Source organism: Vulpes vulpes, chromosome 4, assembly GCF_048418805.1.
Source record: "Vulpes vulpes isolate BD-2025 chromosome 4, VulVul3, whole genome shotgun sequence".
Lineage (NCBI taxonomy): Eukaryota > Metazoa > Chordata > Mammalia > Carnivora > Canidae > Vulpes > Vulpes vulpes.
The window spans coordinates 22,273,197-22,292,766 of NC_132783.1; the positions used below are offsets into that span (position 1 = coordinate 22,273,197).

Below are 19,570 nucleotides of genomic sequence, written 5' to 3' on the forward strand. Positions count from 1 at the left end.
GGATTGCACAAGTTAATGATTGTGAGTTGCAAAGAATGGTTCCTGGCACATAATGAAAGCTGATGTTAGCCCTTCGACCTAGTCCCTGTGCTGAACACTGAAATGAGACAGTGAAGAAGACACTATGTCCTCTGTGCTCATGGAAGTCCCATTCCTGTGGGGTACAGACATTGAACAAAGAAACCTGAATAAATACCTAATTGCATTTTATGATAAAGCCTGTGAATAATTTAAAAAAGGAGGACGGGGAGGCATGAAAGGATACTTAAGGTAGAAGTCTCTGAAAAAGTAGCTTTAAGGAACCTAAAAGATGAGGAGGAGTCAGCCATGGGGAAGAGAACATTCCAGGCTCAGGGAACAGCATAAATCAAGACTGGAGGGTATTATGCTGAGTGAAATAAGTCAATAGGATGAGGACAAACATTATATGGTCTCATTCATTTGGGGAATATAAAAAGTAGTGACAGGGAATAAGGGGAAAGGAGAAAATGTGAGTAGGAAATATCAGAAAGGGAGACAGCATGAGAGACTCTTAACTCTGCGAAACGAACTAGGGGTGGGGGAAAGGGAGGAGGGCGGGGGTGACTGGTGACGGGCACTGAGGGGGAAACTTGATGGGAAGAGCACTGGGTGTTATTCTATATGTTGGCAAATTGAACTCCAATAAAAAATAAATTTACAAAAAAAAAAATGCCTGTAGGTGGGAAAGAGCCTGGGTATTAGGGGAGGTAAGAAGGCAAGTGGAGCCGGAGCATAGTGAGAAAGAAGGAAGGCAGATGAAGTTGGAGAGCAAACTGATGGGCCTTTTAACCATGGCAAGGAATTTATTTTGAATCTATGTTCAATGGGAATCCAATGAAAAATTTGGTATCTGTTGTTTATTACACGAGGTTTAGAGAAGGATCCAGATGAATAGAAAACGGGGTACATTATAATTCTTTGTTATTTATGGCAACAAATTTTGATTACACTTACAAAAACGTTAGGAAATTTAGAAGTTTTTTTTTTTTTTTTTTACTTGAAAAAAACCTCTACAGTTACCTTCTTCAATTTCTCTGGAGTTGTTTCACAAGCTTTGGTAAACCTACATTGCTCACAGGACTTTTCCTATCAATAAACTCAGTGAATTCGTGGGTCAGAATTCCAGGACAACTTCTTCCGCGTGTCTGGGCCTGATTGGGGGGGAACTTATTCCCGAGGAACTTATTCCCCGCACAGAGGCAGCCCCTGGGGCTACCGGCTGACAGCACAGGACACGGGCTGCAGCTCACCCCTTTAAGCCCAACCCAATTCCCTTGTTTTTGAAGAAGAATTTATTTATTCATGATAGACACACAGAGAAAGAGAGCGAGGCAGAGACCCGGCGGAGGCAGAAGCAGGCTCCATGCAGGGAGCCCCACGCGGGACTCCACCCCAGGGCTCCAGGGTCAGGCCCAGGCTGAAGGCGCCTCAACCGCTGGGCCACCCAGGCCGCCCCCAATTTCTTAAAAGCTGTGCCCGCATCCAGTCACCAGGACCTCTCAAGCTGCAGCTGGGCAGCCACGCAGGCGGGTTCTTCACTGACTCCGGAAGCATCTAAGCAGAAGTTTGGGGAGGTGGCAGGGGTCCCTGGGGCACGTTAAGATGCAACCCGCGCGGTTCACATCACTTTGAAAATAGCTTTGAAAAAAAAAAAAAAAAAGAGGGATGCCTGGGTGGTACAGCGGTTTAGAGCCTGTCTTTGGCCCAGGGCGCGATCCTGGAGACCCGGGATCGAATCCCACATCGGGCTCCCGGTGCATGGAGCCTGCTTCTCCCTCTGCCTGTGTCTCTGCTTCTCTCTCTCTCTCTCTGTGACTGTCATAAATAAATAAAAATTAAAAAAAAAAAGAAAAAAAAAAGAAACAATCGCTTTGGCACTGACGAGCTGGGATCCTGGGCCGCTCAGTCCGCAGGCCTCGGGAGCGGGCGTCAAAGCAGGTTTTGCAGTCCTCTCGCCTCAGCTGCTGCCCGCGACCACAATTACAGGGGCCCGCCAGGACCCTTCGGAGCCCCACAACCCGGAAGTGCCTGACCACGCCTACCCACTGCGCCTGCGCGAGGCGCCCCCCCTCCGGCGAGAAGGGAGACTGGCGCTGGGCGGGCTGAGAGGCTCCTCGCGCCTGCGCGGAAGGCCCCGGGGAGCAGCGTCGTTACTTTCCAAACGAGTGGCGGGAACCGTTGGAGGCTGTGCGGTCGCCGCCTGCCGGGTAGCAGCGCGCTCCCTCGTCCCTAGGCCTGGTCATGGCGCTGCAGCTGTCCCGCGAGCAAGGCATCGCCCTGCGCGGGAGCGCGGACATCGTGGCCGAGTTCTTCTGCAAGTCCCGCTCCAGCAGGCCAGAGGGCGGGGAGAGCTGAGGCCCGGCGGCCCTGGAGGCCCGGGGCCACGGAGGCGGGGGCGGGGGTGGCGGTGGGGCGGCTCTGCTCCAGCGCCCGCCTGGCTGGAGAATCTAATCTAGGCGCCTTGCTCCTGGGGCAGCGGGAAGCCCAGGTGCTGCCCAGGCCTGCCTCGCGCCGGCCCCTCCCAGCAGCCTTGCTTTAAACTGCGGATCCCACAGGCTTCCCAGCCCAGCCGGCCGGCACCGCCCCGAGCGGGTGGAGCCCCAGTACATTTTGCACAGCCCATCCACCAAGCTTTGATTCCGGCACTGAGGGCGATGGACTGGATTTAGGAAACTCTGTCCTGGACCAGGCCATGTTTGCACCCTCTAATAGACTCTGGCAGGAGAAGAGGAGGGAAAAGTGAGGGAGAGGCTTGCTCTGGAGCATTGGACCGGTTAATCAGTCAATTGCTAATCCAGACACAAAAGCCTATTTGGACACCCTGTGATCACATAACCTGAATTGGGGCTTGCATTACCGTGAGCTTGTAGTTCTACTTTGACGCTAGGTTAATGCAGTTTGGCATTTTTCTTTCCGCATAAAAGCACGTATCGTGTTCTTTTGATTTAGAAGCAACATTTTTAAGGATTTTCAGTGGCACTTTTCACCTACTCTGCTTTCAGCGAGACACCCACAAACGCACATTTAGGCTTTTTCAGTTTGATGCCATGAATGAAACCGAAGCCACATCTAAATAGGTTTTATTTTCCAGAGTTACAAAGTGGAAATAACTTTGACATTCCTTTTGTTTTCAGCATTTGGCATCAACAGCATTTTATATCAGCGTGGCCACCTGAAACCTCTACCAGAGTGCAGAAATACGGATTCACCTTGCTTATAACAACAGATCCTGAGCTCATAAAATAACTCAGTAATGTAGTGGAACAAGTGAAAGGTATTTAATTGTTGAAAACCAATTTGAGTTTCGCAGGCCTTCTTGGACCCTACTTTCTGGCATCTTGGTGTTCATTTTTCAGCTCTATACAAAGAGGTGTAAAACACTGCAATCTCAAATATAGCGATTCTCCTTCGGAAGGAAGGAAATAATAAAGTGAAAGAAACTCCACTCTTCCCTACCACATTTTGAGTGGGTTAAATACGTTGATGTTAGGAATCTGATCTGGCTTCACAAAACAATCTCTATCAACTCTTTTTGAAGTGATTTTTGCAGTTCGTGTAGCCAGGTGGAACAAGTTGGAATTTTACATAACTATGATGATGTTTATTATTGGAGAGAAATCCACTATATATTTTTACATGACATATTTTCTATAGCTGCCTAGAGTTTAAAACCGTCATTATTTTAAGATAAAAGAAAATGAAATTGGATCCAGCCTGGGAACTAAACTTAAAAAAATACTACTAATAGAGTACCCAATAAAGTATTTTAATGTCTTACTTTCTTCATTTGTCTTTGTTAAAATCCTGCCTGTAAGTTAGCCGTTTCTATCTGAACACTCCTTGTTTTTCTGTAGCTCAAGAAATTCCTGAATACTTGTTCTCCATCTATTCTGTCTCTTTTTCCCCCATGTTTTTCTCTACTTAGGATTCTCACTTCTAATTTTTCTGTGTTATAGGATGTTTCTCCCTGGCTCCTCATTTGACCTTCCAAAGCTAGTTCCAAAAAAAAAAAAAAAACAAAAAAAACATTATAGTATTTTTTTATTCCTAAGTCATATATATATATATATATATATATATATATATATATATATATTGTTTCAAGAGGCTTTATTTTTAAAATTCTATTAATTATATTTTTATCATCTTCAGGGCTAAATCACCCAGGGCGATACTCAGATTACTTAGCCTGCAACATAGAAGTAACTAAGAATCTATGTCACCTTAATTTGATGAAGAAGCAAACCCTGCCTAAGTTACTGGCTTTTAGGTTGTCTCCTTTAAGACTACACTGATGACATTTCACCTCGGTTGTATGTACACCTTCCTATTTAATTTGTCCCTTTTATTTTAGTTAGAATGGAGGAATTGCTCTTCTTAGAGGCAAATTGTTCAATCTCTTTGAATCCCCATCCCTCTAGCCTTCTTAAGGACTCTACCCTAGTTCTTCTCTGGTATTTCTGACTTCTTTCTTTTGAGATATTTTCATTGGTTTCATTTGTCTTCAGTTTTAAAAGAAAAAAATGTCCACCCACCCCAGATCTTTAAGTGACTACCCAATCTCTTCCTTTTCAGAGCAAAATTGAGAAAAGGTTGTTTTTTGTCGAGGGGTTGGCAAGCCTGAGGGCACATATCCAACAAGTGGCCTATTTTTGTACTACCTGCAAACTGAGTGTTTTCAGATTTTGAAAGGCTAGTTTTTAAAAGACTACGCAAGAGACCTAGGGGGCCCACAAGTCCTAAATATTACAAGATTGTTTGTGTCTCTTGAAAGAAAACAACAACTGTGTATTCTTGAGTATATTTTCCCAAGTTCCAAGATTAATTCAGGGCTCATTATGAGGCCCCCTTATTATAATCTCTAAGATGACTTCTGACACATACATAACTTTACTAACAATCTTTGTGTAGTTGATTCACAAACATACATCCAACCCAAGTCTTCTCTTTGCTCATATAGTAAGTGGCTCCCTTGATATCCACATGTGGCTATCCTAGTGATACTTGAAAACTAAATTTAAGGGGGTCCTGGCTGGCTCAGTCAGTAGAGCATGCAACTCTTGATCTTGGGTTGTAAGTTCCAGCCCCACATTGGGTGTGGAGATGACTTAGAAATAAAACCTTAGGGCAGCCCGGATGGCTCAGCAGTTTAGCACTGCCTTCAGCCCAGGGCATGATCCTGGAGACCTGGGATCGAGTCCCACATCAGGCTCCCTGCATGGAGCCTGCTTCTCCCTCTGCCTGTGTCTCTGCCTCTCTCTCTATGCCTCTCTCTCTCTCTGTCATGAATAAATAAATAAAATCTTTAAAAAAGAAGAAAAATAGAACCTTATAAAATTGTAAGCATCATGTCTCATTCCCATTCTCTTTCTCTCAATGAATGGATCAACCTTCCAACCAGTGGTATAAACCAGAAAGTTGGGAACTATCCCTGAGTATTTCCTCTTCCTTAGTCTCATAAGTATCCAATAAATCTTAACAATTTTAACCACGAAATCTCTTCACTCTACCTATACTGATCCATCTCTCCCAATTTATCCTTCTATAAGCCTTCAGTACCTCTTGCTTGAATTACTAATCAATTAGCATCCCTAGATCCTCTCTTTACTTCCACTCTACTTTCCACACATCACAGCCAAAAGGATAGTTCTGAAATATAAGTTTAATCACATCACACCCTGCTTCAGACACAGTAATGACTTCCCTGGTTCTTGAAGTATAAGTTCTTTAATTTAGCCCATGTGACCTTGTGTGGTCTGACCCCTATGTATCTTGCACAAACCGACCTTGTTCATTCTCCCTTTCTTTTTTTTTTTTTTAAAGTTATTAATTTTGATGAAATCCAAATGATTTTTTTTCTGTTTTGGCTTTTTGTGGAATATCTAATAATTCTTAAATTTTTTATTTATTTATTTTTTATTTATGATAGTCACACAGAGAGAGAGAGGCAGAGACACAGGCAGAGGGAGAAGCAGGCTCCATGCACGGGGAGCCTGACGTGGGATCTGATCCCGGGTCTCCAGGATCGCGCCCCGGGCCAAAGGCAGGCGCCAAACTGCTGCGCCACCCAGGGATCCCCCATTCTCCCTTTCTTAACTGTATCTGTATTACCCTTTCATTCCTCTGGTCAGATACTTTTTGCTTTCCAGTATTTTAGACCTGTACCCTTTTCTGTAACCTTTTGCATATTTAATGGTATTTACTAGTAGAACTGAAGTCAAGTGAGAATTCCCTGAGTCAAATTTTCCTATATTCTCTCATTGGATCACATACTGCACCTTCTTAGCACTTATTACAATTAAAAATTTACATTCATTGCTGTAATGATTAGATTAATGCTCATCTTCTGCAATTTACCTTGGATTACAGTATACTGCATGTTCACTACTCTGTGCTTAGCATTCAGTAATAACTACATCTGCTATGGATACTGAGAATTGGAAAACGGGAGCTAGGTTATCGTGAGGCAAGTTTTCTGTACAGGTTGGAGGAGTTCCAAAATACCAGTGGTAGGATTTGCTAAGGGTAGAAAGTGAGACCTGGGAAGAGTTACTTTGTAATGCAGTGAATCAAAACAGATGCCTTGTTCTATATTGCAGATTGGTTATACAAGTGTTCAGTTCAGAAACTGGTGGTATTCATCTCAAATAATGAAAGCAGTGAAGTCCTTGAAAGGTGGCAGGTTGATATTGAGTGCGACAAGACTGCAAAAGATGACAGGTAAGTATGAATTAAACTGCTTCCATTTTCATGATTTTTTTCCCAAAACTTGTTTTCTTGACTAAATGAGTTCTAACTATATTGAACTAGCTTTGTATAAGGTAGTTTGTTTCTAATTATGTTAGATCTCCTTTGGAGAAGAATAAGACTCACAAACTGTGCTCACAAAAGAGTCATGCCTATTATGGACTTGTATAGTGTACTTTTAACATAACTGCCCTTAGTCTAAAATCCATGAATTTCAACCGTTAGTATTTATGGTGCTATATGTAAGCTATGTATTAGGTGTATTAGGATGTATTAGGTGGCCCATTTAATGGATTGTGTCAAGGTACTTTTAACCATGAAGTATTATCCTAGACGTTCTCCTAGCTTGATATGCAGCTCTACTGTATTTCATTTAATGCTATGAATTTCCTAAGACACTCTGAACTGAAGTTCTTAGATCCTCTGGATGGGAAATGCCCCCTCATTATATGCTAATTCTTAGCATTGTCCAAGGCATGCTTACCTGTAAACTCAGAACTCTCTCTCATAATGAAATGTACTTTGTTCCTGAAGCCTTTGGTCTATTTTAGAAAATGTTTATTTTATTATTTTAAATAATTTATTTTTATTGGTGTTCAATTTACCAACATACAGAATAACACCCAGTGCTCATACCGTCAAGTGCCCCCCTCAGTGCCCACCACCCAGGCACGCCCCCCCGCCCTCCTCCCATTCCACCGCCCCTAGTTCGTTTCCCAGAGTTAGGAGTAGGTAAGTTCTGTCTCCCTTTCTGATATTTCCCACACATTTATTGACCCTTCCCTTATATTCCCTTTCACTCTTATCTATATTCCCCAAATGAATGAGAACATATAATGTTTGTCCTTCTCCGATTGACTTACTTCACTCAGCATAATACCCTCCACTTCAATCCACGTTGAAGCAAATGGTGGGTGTTTGTCATTTCTATTGGCGGAGTAATATTCCATTGTATACATAAACCACATCTTTATCCATTCATCTTTCGATGGACACCAAGGCTCCTTCCACAGTTTAGCTATTGTGGATATCGCTGCTAGAAACATTGGGGAGCAGGTGTCCCGGCATTTCATTGCATCTGAATTTTTGGGGTAAATCCCCAGCAGTGCAATTGCTGGGTCATAGGGCAGCTCTATTTTTAACTCTTTGAGGAACCTCCACACAGTTTTCCAGAGTGGCTGCACCAGTTCACATTCCCACCAACAGTGTAAGAGGGTTCCCTTTTCTCCACATCCTCTCCAATATTTGTGGATTCCTGCCTTGTTAATTTTCCCCATTCTCACTGGTGTGAGGTGGTATCTCATTGTGGTTTTGATTTGTACTTCCCTGATGGCAAGTGATGCAGAGCATTTTCTCATGTTCATGTTGGCCATGTCCAGGTCTTCCTCTGTGAGATTTCTGTTCATGTCTTTTGCCCATTTCATGATTGGATTGTTTGTTTCTTTGGTGTTGAGTTTAAGAAGTTCTTTACAGATCTTGGATGCTAGCCCTTTATCTGATACGTCATTTGCAAATATCTTCTCCCATCTGTAGCTTGTCTTTTAGTTTTGTTGACTGTATCCTTTGCTGTGCAAAAGCTTCTTATCTTGATGAAGTCCCAATAGTTCACTTTTGCTTTTGTTTCTTTTGCCTTCGTGGATGTATCTTGCAAGGAGTTACCGTGGCTGAGTTAAAAAAAAGGGTGTTGCCTATGTTGTCCTCTAGGATTTTGAAGGAATCTTGCCTCACATTTAGATCTTTCATCCATTTTGAGTTTATCTTTGTGTGTGGTGCAAGAGAGTGGTCTAGTTTCATTCTTCTGCATGTGGATGTCCAATTTTCCCAACACCATTTATTGAAGAGACTGGCTTTCTTCCAATGGATAGTCTTTCCTCCTTTATCGAATATTAGTTGACCATAACGTTCAGGGTCCACTTCTGGGTTCTCTATTCTGTTCCATTGATCTATGTGTCTGTTTTTGTGCCGGTACCACACTGTCCTGATGACCACAGCTTTGTAGTACAAACTGAAATCTGGCATTGTGATGCCCCCCGCTATGGTTTTCTTTTTTAAAATTCCCCTGGCTATATGAGGTCTTTTCTGATTCCACACAAATCTTAATATAATTTATTCTAACTCTCTGAAGAACGTCCATGGTATTTTGATAGGGATTGCATTAAACGTGTAAATTGCCCTGGTACCATTGACATTTTCACAATATTAATTCTGCCAATCCATGAGCATGGACTATTTTTCCATCTCTTTGTGTCTTCCTCAATTTCTTTCAGAAGTGTTCTATAGTTTTTAGGGTATAGATCTTTTACCTCTTTGGTTAGGTTTCTTCCTAGGTATCTTATGCTTTTGGGTGCAATTGTAAATGGGATTGACTCCTTAATTTCTCCTTATTTAGTCTCATTGTTAGTGTATAGAAATGCCACTGAATTCTGGGCATTGATTTTGTATCCTGCCACACTACCAAATTGCTGTATGAGTTCTAGCAATCTTTGGGTGGAGGCTTTTGGTTTTTCTACGTAGGGTATCATGTCATTGGCGAAGAGGGAGAGTTTCACTTCTTCTTTGCCAATTTGAATGTCTTTAATGCCTTTTTTTTGTCTGACTGCTGAGGCTAGGACTTCCAGTACTATGTTGAATAGCAGTGGTGAGAGTGGACATCCCTGTCTTGTTCCTGATCTTAGGCGAAAGGCTCCCAGTGCTTCCCCATTGAGAATTATATTTGCCGTGGGCTTTTCGTAGATGGCTTTTAAGATGTTGAGGACTGTTTCCTCTATTCCTACACTCTGAAGAGTTTTGATCAGGAATAGACGCTGTATTTTGTCAAATGCTTTCTCTGCATCTAATGAGAGTATCATATGGTTCTTGGTTTTTCTCTTGCTGATATGATGAAACACATTGATTGTTTTATGAATGTTGAATCAGCCTTCTGTCCCGGGGAAAAATCCTACTTGGTCATGGTGAATAATTTTCTTAATGTGCTGTTGGATCCTATTGGCTAGTATCTTGTTGAGAATTTTTGCTTCCATGTTCATCACGGATATTGGTCTGGAACTCTCCTTTTTGGTGGGATCTTTGTCTGCTTTTGGAATTAAGGTGATGCTGGCCACATAGAACGAATTTGGAAGTACTCCATCTCTTTCTATCAAACAGCTTTAGTAGAATAGGTATGGTTTCTTTTTTTTTTTTTTTAATCTTTTTTTTAATCTTTTTTTTAATTTTTTATTTATTTATGATAGTCACAGAGAGAGAGAGAGAGGCAGAGACACAGGCGGAGGGAGAAGCAGGCTCCATGCACCGGGAGCCTGATGTGGGATTCGATCCCGGGTCTCCAGGATCGCGCCCTGGGCCAAAGGCAGGCGCCAAACCGCTGCGCCACCCAGGGATCCCCGGTATGGTTTCTTCTTTAAACGTTTGATAGAATTCCCCTGGGAAGCCATCTGGCCCTGGACTTTTGTGTCTTTGGAGGTTTTTGATGACTGCTTCAATTTCCTCCCTGGTTATTGGCCTGTTTAGGTTTTCTATTTCTTCCTGTTCCAGTTTTGGTAGTTTGTGGCTTCCCAGGAATGCGTCCATTTGTTCCAGTTTGCCTAATTTATTGGCGTATAGCTGTTCATAATATGTTTTTAAAATCGTTTCTAATTCCTTGGTTTTGGTAGTGATCTCTCCTTTCTCATTCATGATTTTATTAATTTGAGTCTTCTCTCTCTTCTTTTTAATAGGTCTGGCTAATAGTTTATCTATCTTAATTAATTCTTTCATAGAACCAACTCCTGGTTTTGTTGATCTGTTCCACAGTTCTTTTGTTCTCAATTTCATTGAGTTCTGCTCGAATCTTTATTAACTCTCTTCTGCTGGGTGTAGGATCTATTCGCTGTTTTTTCTCTAGCTCCTTTATGTGTAAGGTTAGCTTTTGTATTTGAATTCCTTCCAGTTTTTGAATGGATGCTTGTATTGTGATGTATTTCCCCCTCAGGACTGCTTTTGCTGCATCCCAAAGATTTTGAACGATTGTATCTTCATTCTCATTAGGTTCCATGAATCTTTTTAATTCTTCCTTAATTTCCTGGTTGACCTTTTCATCTTTTAGCAGGATGGTCCTTAACCTCCACGTGTTTGAGGTCCTTGCAAACTTCTTGTTGTGATTTAGTTCTAATTTCAAGGCATTATGGTCTGAGATTATACAGGGGACGATCCCAATCTTTTGGTATTGGTTCAGACCCGATTTGTGACCCAGTATGTGGTCTATTCTGGAGAAAGTTCCATGTGCACTTGAGAAGAATGTGTATTCAGTTGAGTTTGGATGTAAAGTTCTGTAGATATCTGTGAAATCCATCTGGTCCAGTGTATCATTTAAAGCTCTTGTTTCTTTGGAGATGTTGTGCTTAGATGACCTATCCAGTGGAGAAAGCCTTAAATCGAAGTCACCAAGTATATTATTATCTAAATATGTCTTAATTTATGTTATTAATTGATAGTTTTGTCAGCTCCCACATTCGGGGCATATATATTGAGGATTGTTAAGTCCTCTTCTTGGATAGATCCTTTAAGTATGATATAGTGTCCCTCTTCAACTCTCACTACCGTCTTTGGGAAAAACTTTAGTTTATCTGATATAAGGATGGCTACCCCTGCTTTCTTTTGAGGACCCTTTGAGTAGTACATGGTTCTCCAACCTTTTATTTTCAGGTTGTAGGTGTCTTTCTGTCTGAGTCTCTTGTAGACAGCAAATAGGTGGGTCCTGCTTTTTTATCCAGTCTGAAACCCTGTGCCTTTTGATGGGGTCATTAAGCCCATTCACGTTCAGAGTTACTATTGAAAGATAGGAGTTTAGTGTCATCATGATATCTATTCAGTCCTTGTTTTGTGGATTGTTCCACTGAATTTCTTCTTAAAGGGGAATTTTAAGAGTCCCCCTTAAAATTTCTTGCAGAGCTGGTTTGGAAGTCACATATTCTCTCAGTGCCTGCCTGTCTTGGAAGCTCTTTATCTCTCCTTCTATTCTGAATGAGATCCTTGCCGGATAAAGTATTCTTGGTTGCATGTTCTTCTCATTTAGGACCCTGAATATATCCTGCCAGCCGTTTCTGGCCTGCCAGGTCTCTGTAGAGAGGTCTGCTGTAACCCTAATACTCTTCCCCATAATAGTCAGGGATTTCTTGTCTCTTGCTGCTTTAAGGATCTTCTCTTTATCTTTGGAATTTGCAAGCTTAACTATTAAGTGTCGAGGTGTTGAACTGTTTTTATTGATTTTAGGGGGAGATCTCTCTATCTCTCTATCTCTTGGATTTGAATGCCTGTTTCCCTTCCCAGATTAGGAAAGTTTTCAGCTATGATTGGTTAAAATACATATTCTGGCCCTCTGTCCCTTTCGGCGCCCTCGGGAACCCCAATTATACGTAGGTTTTTCTTCCTCAGGCTGTCGTTTATTTCCGTTTATCTATCTTCATGGTCTTTTAATTGTTTGTCTCTTTTTTCCTCTGTTTCCCTCTTTGTTGTCTTCTATGTCACCCACTCGTTCTTCCAGCTCATGAATCCTCGTCGTGAGAACTTCTAGTTTGGATTGCATCTCATTCAATTGATTTTTAATTTCTCCCTGATTAGGTCTAAATTCTGCAGTCATGAAGTCTCTTGAGTCATTTATGCTTTTTTCTAGAGCCACCAGTAGCTGTATAATAGTGCTTCTGAATTGGCTTTCTGACATTGAATTCTAATCCAGATTTTGTAACTCTGTGGGAGAGAGGACTGTTTCTGATTCTTTCTTTTGAGGTGAGGTTTTCCTTCTAGTCATTTTGCTCAGTGCAGAGTGGCCAAAAACAAGGTGTATTGGGAAAAGGAGAAATTGAGAAGAGAGAAACGAGGAAAGAAAAGAGAAAAAGAAAAACGAAAAAAGGAAGAAAAAAAGAGGAAAAAGAGAAAGAAAAAGAAGGGAAAAAAAGGCCAAGGGAAACAAATAAAATTCAAAAAGCAAAACAAAAACAAAAACAAAAACAAAAAAAAAAACAAAAACAAACAAACAAACAAACAAAAACACAGGGAAGTATCTTCTGATTCTGTATACTTTAAGTCCCTTGACTTCCCCTGGAACTTGTCCGTCTAGTTGGTCTCTGGGGGACGGGCTTGTTGTGCTGATTTTCAGGTGTTAGCGCTTGGGGGAGCTGCTCTACCCCCTGCCTGGTGCAGGGCTCAGAGGGGCTTGTTTACCCCTTGAGGCCCCAGAAGAAACACCTGCAGTGGCAGCGGCCTGCTCTGGAGCCCTGGAGTCAGCTCCTGAAGTAACTACGGAGCTCTCCATCTGCTGGGGCCTGGATGCTCCGGGGTCGGGGCCGCTGATCTGCTCAGCTTGGGGCAGGAGCGTCCTTCCCATCCTGGACCCTCCTGGCCTCTGCCTGTCCCGGGAGGAGGCCGGATCCTGGGCTGTGTCCCTGGCGCCCTGTGCTCCTGGGCCTGTGCTGTTGGATTTGTGCTCCCACCACACAGCCGCCTCTCTGCGGAACTGTGGCCCTAGCCCCTGTGAGCTGCTCCCGGGTCGAGCCGTGTCTGCGCTGCAGCCCTTTTATGGAGCTCAGCACACTCTCCCCGGGGCGCAGTTGCTCTGGTAGTGTCCCACGGAGCCTGCGGGCATCCCCGCCTTTCTGGGGTCCTGCTCCAACTCCCTGCGAGGCCTTTCTGCCCAGGAAGATTGGTGAAGCTCCTGCTTCTCTGGGCCTGGGCTCTCCTGTCCTGGGGACACTCGCCCTGGCCTTCGCCTGGCTCCTTGCGGGGCCCCTCCCCCTTGGATGCCTTTTGTTTCTTTATTTCTTTTTTCCCCGTCTTCCTACCTTGATAGAAGTGCGAACTCTTCTCACTGTAGCATTCCAGCTGTTCTCTCTTTAAATCTCAGGCCGAATTCATAGATTTTCAGGATGATTTCAAGATTATCTAGGTAATTGGTGGGGACAGGTGATTTGGGGACCCTACTCTTCCGCCATCTTGCCCCTCCCCTGGAAAATGTTTAATAATAAAAACAACTTGATATAACATCTTCTTTGAAGCACTACAGAATTAGACATTTATGTATTCCTAAAAATGCCAAAATGATTATGCCAATTAAAGATCTTAGATACTAATTGTTATCTTTATTTTACAATATGCTGAATGTTTCCTGACTTGAAGCACTTGGCAGGTTTTCTGGTCATCTGTTATTTAATGACCTGATACTAAGATCAGCCTTAATCACTGGAATAATAAGTGAAATTATAATTGTTTTTTAAAAACTCCTTTTGAATGCATTCCTTAATTTGAGTTTTGAAGCATTTAATCAAACAAATAATCTTACCAGTGTTTTAAATAACTTGTTAAAACTTAAAATGAATCAACTCATTTGGTTTCTTCAGTAGCACACCCAGAGGAAAGTCTCAGAAGGCCATCCAGGATGAGATCCTCTCCGTAATCCGACAGATCACAGCTACCGTGACGTTTCTGCCGCTGTTGGAAGTCTCTTGTAAGTATTATATGACTTCATGATGGTTCAGATTTGTTGTGGAAAGATTAAGCTATTACTTTAAGAATTAACAGTTTTGTTGAGTTTTTTCTTAATTATCCATGTCATGGTATATAAGTGAGAAAAACGTCATGAATCTAAAGCGATGCTGGTTGTGTTTTATTTACAAGTGCCGAATAGGGAAAGAATGAAAGTTTTCATTCAGTACTCCTGAATATTTTGACGTAATTTCTTCCATTACTTTTATTTTATACACATTTCCTTGTATATAATTAAGACTTAGACAGGTATAACTGTGTCTTTCTTTTCTGGCTTAGTTACTCCTTCATTCATCAGATATACCCTAAATGCCTACTGTATGCCTTCCATGGTTCTGGGCATTGGGATACAGCGGTCACAAAACCAAGATGTTCTTTTTCTCTGGCTTAGATTCATGCTGTCTCGTGATCAATTATATACTTTCTGCAAATATCTTTAATGGCTTTTCTCTTTGAAGAAAAAAAAACAATCGAGTTTTTCATTAAGTAAAAAGGAGTACAGTATTTTCTGTACTAAAATTTCCATTGAAGAAAAGCAATTAGCTAATATAACTGATTAGAGATCAAGCCAAACTAGCTTTTCTGACATGATAGGTGGCTCACATGTGAGGGAGAGAGGAAGGATACTTGTACCTTTCAAAAACTAATTGTACTTTAATGATCTTATCCCCAATTTAGGTTCATTTGACCTACTGATTTATACAAAGATTTGGTTGTCCTTGAAAAATGGGAAGAGTCGGGACCACAGTTTATTACCAATTCTGAGGAAGTCTGTCTTCATTCATTTACTACTACTATCCACAAAGTAAATAGCATGGTGGCCTATAAAATTCCGACCAGTGACTGAGGATGAGATTAGGACAGTGATGTACTTGTAGTTCTCAGATGCGGTTTTCCTGAAACCAAGTCAACTATAGTTGATAAATTTTGTATCACTGGTTAATTTTTAGACTGGGGAAACTTAACATTATACATCTATTGAACTGTGCATAATTGTCCCATTTTTTGTTACCTGTATGACTTGATACAGGGTTGGCATAAATTATTGCACATTGTTCAAAAGGGAACTAGCAGATCACATCAGCATTGTTGTCAATTCCTTGAAAGTGGTAACTGTAGATGGATAACTTTTGCCATAAAACTAAATGCCTTCTTAAATCAGACCTTTTGGTCAAGGACTTTGCCTCTGGATTATAGGTAGGGAGATATTAAATGTAAAATACAGCAACAGAAGTATGAATATTGAGAGTCTTTGTTTAGATTCTGAAATTATCTAATGACAACCTGCAAGTAATTAAACATTGCTCATAATAGGTCTCTGCCATTTATTTCATTTGTATATTTTCCATATTGAAAACACTTCCAATTATTTGATTTTGATTTGTTGTAGAACTCGAACCTACAAAGCTATGTGTATTGCCACTGTTTAAATTCCTGTGATACAGAACTCTTAATTATTTTATGTTTTATAAAATCAAGCTTTAAATGATGATGAAGGGATCCCTGGGTGGCGCAGCGGTTTGGCGCCTGCCTTTGGCCCGGGTGCGATCCTGGAGACCGGGGATCGAATCCCATGTCGGGCTCCCGGTGCATGGAGCCTGCTTCTCCCTCTGCCTATGTCTCTGCTTCTCTCTCTCTCACTGTGTGCCTATCATAAATAAATAAAAATTAAAAAAAAATAAATGTTGATGAAATAAAGTTAAATATGTATGTTTAAAATTTGTCTTAAATATGTTTATATTGGTGTGGTATTAACACATATAATAGAATGGATTCAGTATAGCAAATAATATCTTGTGCCTACTGAGGCCTAAGGATACCAACTTGAATAAATCTGGAGGTACTTTCAATTTAACGAACAAGCTTTGATTATATCCCTTTAATCTTATAACCTTAGACTTAAAATAAGCATCATTCTCTGTATAAAATAATACATGTCATTTGGAATTAATTCATTTTAGCATGTAGTGGACTAGAGAAATTTTCTATCCTCTTAGCTTTATTGCCAGCCTAGTTTTCCTTATTTTTTAAGGGTCAGTTTAAGGCAAACTTCTGACGTCTTTTCTAATCTCTATCCTAAATGTTACCTTGTTTTGTAATTAAGTGCTTAGTATCAGACACCGTTCTAAGCTTTTTATATGAATTAACTCATTAACCTTCACTATAAAGTAAAAACACATAGCCTGTATCACCCATTCAGAAATGACAAAGTGAGCACCTGTTAAAGTGCCAAGTATTAGGATGAATGAAACAAAGTCTTGGTCTTTCTGAAGCTTGAGATATGGAGAGGAAAATAGATGGCAAGCTTCCAGGCAGTTACTACACAGGTTTATCTCATTATGTATTTGTTTTTTCACCTGAGTAATCTAATCTCTTTGATCCAGTTGCCTGCTTGTTAAGAATAAAAGGCAATTCTCTCATTGCAAGACAAAGAAGTGCCAGTATTTGATGACAGGTATAGTGAATGCTATTGTGAAAGCCCATTGCCTGGAGAATTGTTGAAGCTATCTAATTGAGGTCCACCCACATATGTCCTTTTCCTGAATAAGAAAAGCAGTTCTGCAGAAAGGAAAATGATGTTGAATTAAGGTATGGTCAAGAGTCTGGTTTTCCAAACATGAGGTATGTTACAATGTGGACACTAGTAAGATTAAAGCATTTAAATTCTGTGCTGTTTGTAACCTCTAAACATGAAACATTAGGTTAAGAAGGAAAACAGAACTGGAAGTTCAGTAAAAATATGAAGAGTTAAAAAAATCTGGTCCTACTTTTGGGACAAAAGTTTGAAATTCTTTTTAGAAAGCAGTAACTGCTTTAGGAAACACTAAATGCCTCTAGCTAAATAACCAGAAATAATGTGGTCATTCCATGAAAAATGTTCACCAGTAGCAACTTTCTTAATAGATCATGGATAATACTTAAATTTCTGTCAGTTGTTTTTATTCGCCAAATTAAAAAGTCCTAATATTACCACTTATACTTCGTGGCTTATACCACTACTGACTCCTACTAGTACATATATTAGAGTTGAGTGGGAGCCACGCTACAAGCTTTATTGGCAAAGCTCAACTGGAAAAGCTTTAGCCTATGGCTCCAACTAAACTTGTCCTGCCCTCTTTTCCTATACCTTGAAGTCCACCTTAAGAGGAAGATATTTAAACCAACTGATGTAAGAATTGCAAATGACCTATGGACAGTGGGTATTATATGTAAGTGATGAATCACTAAATTATACTCCTGAAACCAATATTACACTATATGTTAATTAAAATTTAAATAAATGTTTGGAAGAAAAAAAAAGCCCTACATGACTTCCACACCATGTTATACAGTGAAACCAAGATTCTAAGAGAGCCTAATGGGCCTGCCCTGGACTCTTGACTCAGTTTTGCTTACCATAGGTAGAGGAATGGAAACATGTTCCAACTGGGCCTATCCGGGTCTGAAATAGAGCCCCAGAAGGGACTGAACCACACGTCTCCAGGATTCTTCTCCCAGTGTCATCAATTGGAGAGAGGAGTCAAGCCTCCATGGGAATTCACACAGAGGTGTGTAATAGTCTCATGTATTAATTGGCTTTTGCACAAACAACCATAGAATAACAATTTTTTCCCGTGTAGTCTGTGGGTTATCTGGAGTGCTTGTCTTCTTCTTTGCCCCTGCAAATCTGCAGGGCACGTGTCTCCTTCTATCATTGAAGGGGCAATGGCTCACCAGGACTCCTAAAGCTTATCTTCAGAACGTTCACACTGACATTTTTGTCCATATTCCACTGATGCAGGTAAGCCTTAAGGCTAAGCCAAACTTCAATGGGGCCAGAAAGTACACTCTTCCCATGGATGTGGGGAGAGGGCTGTGCGAAAATCTGATGAAAGTGATAGAAAGATCAGGATACCTAAATAATGCTACCCTGTAACTCCTTTTTTCATCAGATGTCACTAATGCTACAATATTCAAATTAAGGTGAACTTTTAACTTTAGTATTCAGCCTTTCCTATTCAAAATTAACATTGGGATTTCTGGCTACAAAGATATAAAGACATCAGAGGAAGAAAACACAGCACCTGTATTGGCTAGGTAATTTTTCATTTAACTTTCCTGCTTTAGTGCACAAGTAGAATTGCAGGATCAATGGACACACAAACAGGTCTACATTTTTTAAACTTTAGGTGGTCTCTTCTGTCCATGATCAAGAAGCTCATTTGGCTCCTCAGCAAGCACATCAAGAGAAGTGTGTATTCACCTTTCCTAATGGCTCCTACCCTTTTACATCCTTTTAGCAATTGAATGTCCATAACACATTACTTTCCATTTACTGTATTTACAAAACTCCAGGTTTCTTTGGGAGCGTTGTAATTACACTGTCCTCAGATGACTTTAACCAATTAATGGCAGGAACCAAAAGACAGATGACTGAATCCTGTAAGTTATCTATATCGTTCAAAGAATAAATCAAGTGTGAATTTGTGAACCGTTGTGCAACACTTTCCCAACCAGTCAAAAGAATTGTTCATTAAATAACCTTTTACTCTTTAGGGAATTAATTTTTGGCTAAAGTTGTAAGTAATAATATCTTCATCTTTTTATTAAATATGTAAAGTTCTGTTTTAAGTTATTTTTGTACAATGTAACCATGATAAAAACTTGTGTGTTGGAATAACTATGGAATAGAAATGCTGCTAAATTTCAAATTTTATTAGTTACACCTTCTTAGAGCAGATCTTTGTTTTTTATTTATTTTTTATTTATTTTTTACTGGAGTTCAATTTGCCAACATAGAGCATAACACCCAGTCCTCATGCCTTCAAGTGTCCCCCTCAGTGCCCGTCCCCTTGTCACCCCATCCCCCCACCCACCTCCCCTTCCACTACCCCTTGTTCGTTTCCCAGATTTAGGAGTCTCTAAGAGCAACTCTTTAAAGATCTTTCCATTCTTCATGAATATGGCTTTGAAAGCCAGCAGCATTAACTGATGCTTATTTTTAAAAAATCTCGTTGGGAAATCTACTTAATCTTCATTAGAGTTGACAATCCTCTTCCAATCTGGCAAAAAACATGGTAGCCTTAGCAACAAAACTATCAGAAAAAGCTTAGAGAGGAAAATGTCAAGAGTTGACCCTCTGATTACAAAAGTCAGTTTATGTTACCATTTCACCTATTTTTGTGCTCTTACCATTTGATCTATTTTTATACTAGAGAAACATAATTTTCATTTATTTGTATAAATTCCATTCATCTGTGTATATCTGCACCATTTTGCTAGGCAAGCTTGTTTGCACAAAGGAACACAT

At 40.7% G+C, this 19,570-nt stretch overlaps 1 pseudogene; it reads left to right on the plus strand.

Annotated features, from left to right (window-relative positions):
• Positions 1-2,153: 2,153 nt before the first annotated feature.
• On the plus strand, positions 2,154-15,781 carry LOC140598527 (mitotic spindle assembly checkpoint protein MAD2A-like; annotated as a pseudogene).
• Positions 15,782-19,570: the final 3,789 nt, after the last annotated feature.